At 45.6% G+C, this 7,285-nt stretch overlaps 1 long non-coding RNA gene across 1 annotated transcript; it reads left to right on the plus strand.

Moving 5' to 3' along the window:
- Positions 1-679: 679 nt before the first annotated feature.
- LOC113940357 lies at positions 680-6,438 on the plus strand. Its single transcript, XR_003525432.1, has 5 exons — positions 680-2,339; positions 2,398-2,650; positions 4,018-4,056; positions 4,850-4,923; positions 6,294-6,438. It is a non-coding gene; the product is annotated as an uncharacterized LOC113940357 (long non-coding RNA).
- The last annotated feature ends 847 nt before the right edge of the window (positions 6,439-7,285 follow it).

The raw sequence follows: 7,285 nt of genomic DNA on the forward strand, positions 1-7,285 counted from the left end.
TAAGTTGCAAAGTTTACAAAAACTAGTTTTATTTCCATATAATGCAACCTTTGTGCTCCTGTTGTGGGTTTTTTTGTTTGGTTGTTTGTTTTTTTTGGTTGTTTGGTTTTTTGGTTGTTTGTTTTTTGTTTGTTTTAATGGCCTTTGTTAAAAATTAGTCTATTAGATCTGGAAAGAAGCTGTACCAGGGAAATTCTGTCCCGCTGAGGTGTCTGGGTGCTGAAGGGGGAATGGTTTTCAACCAAAAGAGGAGAGTTTTAGATTAGATGTTGGGAAGGAATTGTTCCCTGGGAGGGTGGGGAGGCCCTGGCACAGGTTGCCCAGAGAAGCTGTGGCTGCCCCTGGATCCCTGGAAGTGTCCAAGGCCAGGCTGGACGGGGCTTGGAGCAACCTGGGATAGTGGAAGGTGTCCCTGCTCGTGGCAGGGGGTGGAATGGGATGATCTTTAAGGTCCCTTCCAACCCAAACCATTCCATGATTCCACAATACTGCAGTTCTGCAGCTCTACGAAGTATAAGAACCAATAAAGTAGTTGGTAACAAGTTGAGAATATATAATGATATATATTTATATGTATAATTTACCCCTTATTAGCTTGTCTGATTTGGTCAATTAGGGTCCAGCATGACCCTGGATATACCTCTTATCCTTTCATTATCAGCATGATGGGGTCAAGGTTTGAGCAGGAGCAGAGGTGTCATCAGTGGGAAGCTCTTCCCTGCAGAGCTGGAATGGAGCCACGGTGTTAGCACTACTCACCCCCCTTCCAGAGCTGTTCTGCCTCAGTTCCAGCTATGAACTGCAGGAAACCTCCCTTTTAAGAGGCAGGGCAAATGGATAAGTAGCTGTCTCCTCTGAGTAATATCAGTAGTGTTTGGGGGTTGTGATTTTTTTCGTTATGAAATAGGAAAGGCCTGCTGGGGTCCCAGGAGTGGGGGAAATGTTGCTTTAGGCAAATCATGGTTCTTTAACCTGTTTTAGGAGCAAAAGGTTGGCACATTTACACACGTGAATTCATTCTTGTTTCTCTCTCATACTGAGTGCCAGCACTGTCCTATTATCCTACATCCTTACAGGCACCATGGCCTTGCTTCCCATTTCCCACTGAACATTTCTCTGTGACTGACTGCAGGGAAGTCTGGCTGCAAATGTTTATCCAGAAGCAATTCCTCCCTCTGTGGAGAGCTTTAATTCCTTCCTGGAAACAGATGGTGTTGTTTTGACCTTTGCCTTTCTGCCACAGTAGATCCTTGTGCTGCATTGAGTGAAAGGGTATTTTATGTCTTTTGAGCGTTTTTTTTTTTTTTCTCCTAATCATGGCCACACAAAACTCTTAGAGAAGTATCAGCATGTCAAAACCCAGTGTGGTGCTGTTTTTAAGAAAGCTGAGTTCCAAATTTAATTTGAATTACTTATATTATGCTTTTAATCTGCAATATAATGACTATCTGAGAGCAATTAAGAGTAATAAGCTTGTCCTCAGACCTTCTTTCTCCGAAGATTGTTGTAGGCAATATAGAAACTAAATACAGCGTTCCTCAAGTGGGCTTTGAAAAGCCACAGATCATCTTCTGATGATAAATCTGCATTTCAGTTGTTCATTAGTCTTATATTATATAAGTGACAGCATAAATTTAATGCTGATAATCAATTCCATGTGCTGAATATTAATAGGAAACTTTAGAGATGGTGATATTACAGAATTAAAAGGACTTCTACTCTGTTCTTTATTAGTTAGTCAGTGTAATTAGAGACTTCCCCTAGACTGCTGTCTGTGTACTAGGCTAAACCTAACATAAATTTGAGCATTTACCCCTTCCTTCTTAAAAAATGTAATAAAAATAATCCAGCCTTATCCTTAAGAATAATGCCAAGGCCTAAATAAACCGAAACAATTCTAATTTTCTGACACAAAATGTGAAAATAGAGAACTTGATAGACATAAGTGCATTTGTCATGCCCAGGAATGGCTCCAAGAAAATGAATTAAAACAACAACAAATTCCCAATAAGATCAGAAGCACAAAGCCTGTGGCAAAATTGCAGAAAAAAAAAAAAAGATAGCAGAAAAAAAACCAAAAACATTTAACTCCCCCCTGCTGAGCAAAAGTTAGGAAGTGAGTAATTTTAATAACAATGTTGGTTCAAGGAATTAGTAATAGAAGCTGCAGGGCAAGTCCTGAGTGGATATGGGAAGTCCAGGAGTAGAAGAGAAGTTGTTTCACTGCCTGAGCAGATGTGGGAGGTAACAGAGTCTCCCTGGGGATGGTCTCTGTAGGTCTCTGGGACAGCAGGGAAGGGCAGGACCTCTCTCCCAACCCCCCTGTTTCCCTTTGCTGAGTCCCACTGGATGCACTGGCTCTCTGGCTCTTGGGGGTCTCTCCTCATCCATTTGCAGTCTAAAGCACGGAAAGCTCCCAAAGTTTCCCAGCCTTTCTCATGCAATGATCCCTGTGCCCAGAGCCAATCCAAAGAAAAACATATTTGGTATTATAGATACAGATTTCTTTTCATGCCAGTTCTAATTGCATTCTCTTTTCACCTCTCCCCAGCAAGAATGGCCATGTGCATCTTTGTGCAGGTTCACAGAATTCTACTAACTGTTTTTTTTTCTTTTTCTGACTTCTAGGCGAGGATATGCACAGCAAGAGGTGAGGCTGCACCTGATTACCTTTAAAATATTCATTACACCAACATGGTTGTCCCACACAGTCTTTGATTGTGGGCAGCAGGTCCAGGGAGGGGATTCTCCCCCTGTGCTCTGCCCTGGTGAGGCCACACCCGGGTCACTGTGCACAGTTCTGGTGTCCCAGCATCACAAGGACATGGAATTGTTGGAGCAAGTCCAGAGGAGGCCACCAAGTTGCTGAGGGGACTGGAGCACCTCCCCTGTGGAGACAGGCTGGGAGAGCTGGGAATGTTCAGCCTGGAGAGGAGAACATTGTGTGGAGACCTCACAGAACCTTCCAGGGTCTGAAGGGGCTAAAAGGAAGCTGGAGAGGGGCTGTTCATCAGGAACAAGGGGGAATGGCTTCAAGCTAACAGAGGGGAAATTTAGGTTGGATATTGGGAAGGATTTGTTCTCTGTGAGGGTGGGGAGGCCCTGGCACAGGTTGCCCAGAGAAGCTGTGGCCGCCCCTGGATCCCTGGAAATGTCCAAGGCCAGGTTGGACAGGGCTTGGAGCAACCTGGGCTAGTGGGAGGTGTCCCTGCCCATGGCGGGGGTGGGACTGGCTGAGCTTTAAGGTCCCTTCCAACCGAAACTATTCCATGATTCACTGTTGGGAAACTCATGGCAACTGAATGCTTTGGATGCCAGAAATATAAAGTGAATCAAAAAGCTGATGAGACGTAAATTCCCTGGGGGCTGATATCCCACATGGCACAGGTGTGACATCCAGGCTGGAAGACTGCTGCTTAACAAGGTGCCAGAAGCAGTTTCCCAAGGAATTCCCTCCACACTTGCTGTGTTTTCTGAAGTCACACCTAATCCTCTTCTAAGAGTCAGGAACTGGGCTACTCACACCTCCCCTGCAGCTCAGTGGGCTCTGTTGCTCTTGCAGCACCATTTTCTTCAGCAATGAATAACAGGGAGAAGAGTTTCCTTCAGAACAATCTCATTTAATAATTGGCAAGATCCCCAAAAATAAATTTCTGTCATAAAGGTTGATATTTACTGATTTTCTTCCTCCCTTTGCAGAGCTGGTTTGTGTCTCTTAATTCAGTTACAGACCTTAGACCTCTTGGTCTCTGATAGAAGTCCTTGAGTTAAATATTTTAGAGAATCACCCCATAAACTGGGGATTTGAGTTTATATTAGGCAAAGGAAATGGTGAACTGTAAAGGGATTTTAGTACATGAGGTGCTTGGCAGTGTTCTCACAGGGAGGATCCAGTGACTGCCATAAAAAACCTCTGAAGGACCCGTGGTTTTAGCATTTGTTTCCACTCTTAAGCACCAAAGACCTGCAGTTTAATTGTTACTGCCTAATTAACCCCTTTCTCATTTTCTTTTGTAGCAACAGCAGTTGCTGAGACCTTCTCTTCTCAGACCAGAGGTATCACTATTTTTCATTTTTTTTTGATTATTCCCTAAGTTTTTAAATGGTTTTTACATAATTTCCTGATAAAAACCTGTCTGTCTCAGGTAATTTTTCCCCCTGGCTCTTGGAGAAAAAGGAAAGTTCTGGCATTGTAACCCTATTTATGTTATTTTAATTAAATATCCTAAATTTACTGCATCTTGGTATTTTCAAGGCCAGGTTGGATGGGGCTTGGAGCAACCACGGGGCTAGTGGAAGGTGTCCCTGCCCATGGCAGGGGGTTGGAACTGGATGAGCTTTACTGTCCCTTCCAACCCAAAGCACTCTGGGATTCTGTGGTTTTCCCCATGAGCATCTTTCAGTGACTGCCATGGACTTCATCACGCAGACTGAAAGCTTTCCCAATTCCACATTTGCAGACAGAGAAATTTCCTTGCTCTCCCACTGCAATCTGATTTTTTTCCGATGTCAGTCAGCTGCTCATCGATTCCTGTCCCTGGAGCTGAGCTGAGCAGTTGCCCTGCTGAGGGACTGGAAGCATCAACACACTGCTGGGAAGGGTGAAGGCAGCTCTGGATTACAAACCTTTCTGTTTCAAACCTTTCAGCCCCAGAGTTGTTTCCACAATAAGCAATAGAGCAAATGTGAGATGTTGCTATCGCGTGATATAGAATAGGGATGGTTTCTGCAGTCACTGGAAGTAATTACATCGTAAGTAATAATAATATTGGTAATTGCCTTTGTGCCTTTTTCATCAGACATCGCTGTGTTTGACTGTTTACACTCACTCAGTGTTTCTCTTTTACAGGAGCTAAGTATGGAGTCTGGAATTGATCCAGGGCAGGAATACTATGGGCAAGATTACTACAGTTATGAGCATGGGTATATTTTCATTTTCCCTATTTACTTCTGAAAATGCTGCTTTTCCAGGCTGGTGATGTTTATTATTACAGCAGCTAATCAGGAGGCTTTCCTTCACCTCGGGATTACTTTAATCTTTGTGTTCACAAAAGCATGCACTGACAAAAAAACTCTTTCCAGAAGTTAAGGGGGTGTTTGATAACTCCTTGCTTCTTTAGCAATCTCATTATTCCGCTTGCAGAGTGTGCTCCCATCTATCATGCTGCTTTTACATTTGTGCTTTGGTTATTTCGTGTGTTTCTGCTGTCTTGGAGATTAATTCCCATCACCTCTTCCCCTTCTGAGTTCAGGGATTAATCCTCTCTGGTCTCTGTTCCCAGCCAGCATCTGGCCTTTTAAATTTCCCTCGAAAAACATCATCCTGCCTTGTTCTGAGAAAGCCCATTTGACTACAAGCACCTCAGGAGTGCTGGCCTTACGAGGGATTCTCCAGAACTGATCCCAGGGGACCTGCTCTTTCATTCCACAGTTATAAAAAAGATCCCCCAAGAAATCAGGTGGATGGAAGGAAGGTCATTGCACTTGGGGGGTTCTTGACTGATCCCAGAGACCTTGCCATTCTGGTCTGGTCATAACAACTTGTGGCCAGTTGGAATAAAAAGTTTGGGAGTGTGTTGCCACTAAGGAAAAAGGAATAATTATCTTCTTGAGGTAGAGAGAAAGGAGAGAAGTTTTCATCCCTTTGGGATGTGAGCGCGTGCACATCGACAGCCAGGCCAGGGAGGGGATTGTCCCGCTCTGCTCTGACCTGGGGCGGCCTCACCTCAAATATTGGGGCAGTTTGGGGCACCCCAATATAAAAGAAAGATATTGAGCCATTAGAGAGTGTCCAGAGGAGGCAACCAGGATGGGGAAGGGCCTTGATTTGAAGCTGTGTGAGGACACTGAGGGCACTTGGTGTGTTCAGCTGAAGAGGAGACTGAGGGGAGACCTCAGTGCAGTTCCAACTGCCTGGGCAGGGGCAGAGGAGGGGCAGGGACTGAGCTCTGCTCTGGGGGGACCAGGGACAGCACCCAGGGAATGGCTGGAGCTGTGTCAGGGCAGGCTCAGGTTTGATCTCAGCAAAAGGTTCTTCCCCCAGAGGCTGGTGGGGCACCAACCAGGCTCCCCAGGGCAGTGGGCACAGCCCCAAGGCTGCCAGAGCTCCAGGAGGGTTTGGCTGATCCTCTGGGGCACAGGGTGTGACCCTTGGGGCTGCGGCGGTGCAGGGCTGAGGGTTGGACTGGATGATCCTTGTGGGTCCCTTCCAGCTCAGCTGGTTCTGTGATGTGTGATTTCTTGCTGTGTGGTGGGACATGGCTGTGCTGGTGCTCACGAGGTGTCTCTGGCAGGTACGAGCTGCCGCAGTACGGGAGCCGCCGCCGGCTGCTGTCCCCGGCGGGGATGTACGACGAGTACGGGGAGGTGGTGGTGGAGAGCGACGGTGGCTACTACTACAGTCCCCATGGACCCACAGCTGAAGAGGTGAGAGGCTCTGGTGTGCTGAGCCTGCCTCTGCAGCAGGATGAAGCACCACCAAACCTTGTCAGATGTGTGTTATTATTGATTAGACCAGTGTTCCTCACAGACCAGATTAGCGTCTCTTCCATGCTGAGCGTTGTCTGCCTTTCTGATGATCCCTAAAAGTTTGTGTCAGCACCCCTTTCCCTTTTTCTAGAAACAGAAAGGAATTGCCAAGTTTCTTTGAATATCCACATCTATTTTTCTCCTCAATTGTAGATTTTCAGTTCAAAGAAAAATCCACGTAGCCTTAAGTAATTCCATTTTATATCATTAACCAAATGAGGAGACCTTCTGATGTGTGAAGGGGCTACAGGGAAGCTGGAGAGGGACTGTTCATCAGGAACTGGAGGGACAGGACAAGGGGGAATGGCTTCACACTCAGAGAGGGGAAATTTAAATGAGATATATGGAAAAAATTCTTTACTCCGAGGGTGGGGAGGCCCTGGCACAGGTTGCCCAGAGAAGCTGTGGCTGCCCCTGGATCCCTGGAAATGTCCAAGGCCAGGTTGGACGGGGCTTGGAGCAACCTGGGCTAGTGGGAGGTATCCCTACCCGTGGCAGGGGCTGGAATGAGATGATCTTTAAGGTCCAACCCAAACCATTCTGTGTTTCAATGATTCTGATACTAACATTCCACCTAAAACTGATGACTTTCCACTGAGCAAAGCAGTACCTGAACTCATTATCATAAATTTCACAACTGAATGTAAAAAAAATTTGAAATGTCAGCGGCAACCAGAAGAAAGTGGAAGTAAAGATTCCTTTAAAGAAATAATCTAATTTTCATGAATCCTAGACTCTTAATCCATTATTAAATGAG

Source organism: Corapipo altera, unplaced genomic scaffold (assembly GCF_003945725.1).
Source record: "Corapipo altera isolate COAL_440 unplaced genomic scaffold, ASM394572v1 60881, whole genome shotgun sequence".
In the NCBI taxonomy this organism is placed as follows: Eukaryota; Metazoa; Chordata; class Aves; order Passeriformes; family Pipridae; genus Corapipo; species Corapipo altera.